Genomic DNA, 827 nt, shown 5'->3' with positions numbered 1-827 from the left:
AGCAACAAGCAGAATCACCCAAAGCAGCAGGCCCCAGGGATCTCGGTTATTCACAAGACTTGAGAAGGGACTACACCAGGACACAGACTGACCAGCAAGCTCACAGAGACCTAACTTTATCCATCTGGGAGGAAAAGGTTGAGAATGCAAAAGAAAATTCACGTGCAACATGAATTAAGAATTCAAAATGCTTTGAAAAGAGGGAAATAGAAAAGAAATATTAGAATAACTTCAATAAAGGATACCCCAATAAACTTAAATTTGACAGGAAGGATCCCAACCAGGGCAAGACTAAACAAAAAAGGACATTTCTAACTAAACAGGTCCCTAAAGCAGTATCAGGAATAAAAGCACAAAACATCACTATGAAGAGGATTGGGGGGAAGTCTGAAAAAAGATTGATTTGTTCAAATCACAGTATTTTCAGGAAACAAAGGCAAAAATCATCTTTTCCAAAAGACCTGAGCTCTTTTGAGAATCCAGGTTCCTTTAGGGGACCTTAATATGAAATGCCATTAACCACAGTTCAATAAAATTATGCTTTAGTTTTACAGCAGGCAGGGAAATACCTTCCCTGTAATGTTGTAATTAAGAACCTCAAAGGAGGGATTCAACAAGAAAYTGGATCCAAGGTGAGAGCTCTGCTGTCAGGAGACCCTTCACATACACAGTGCAGTTAAACTAGCTGTACAGGACAAGCAGACAAAGGTCACAAAGCCAAAAATGAGCCTGTCTGCGAACCCCAAGCCTGCTGTAGCTCTGTTTGGTAGCTGCCTTGGTACCATCTTGGTCATCCATGCTTAAAGCCTGGGAAGTACTAAAGTACT

This window comes from Rhea americana, unplaced genomic scaffold (genome assembly GCF_003343005.1).
Source record: "Rhea americana isolate MKP2758 unplaced genomic scaffold, rheAme1 scaffold_14, whole genome shotgun sequence".
In the NCBI taxonomy this organism is placed as follows: Eukaryota; Metazoa; Chordata; class Aves; order Rheiformes; family Rheidae; genus Rhea; species Rhea americana.
The sequence above is the reverse complement of the archived record's forward strand: the minus strand, read 5'-3'. Positions refer to the sequence as shown.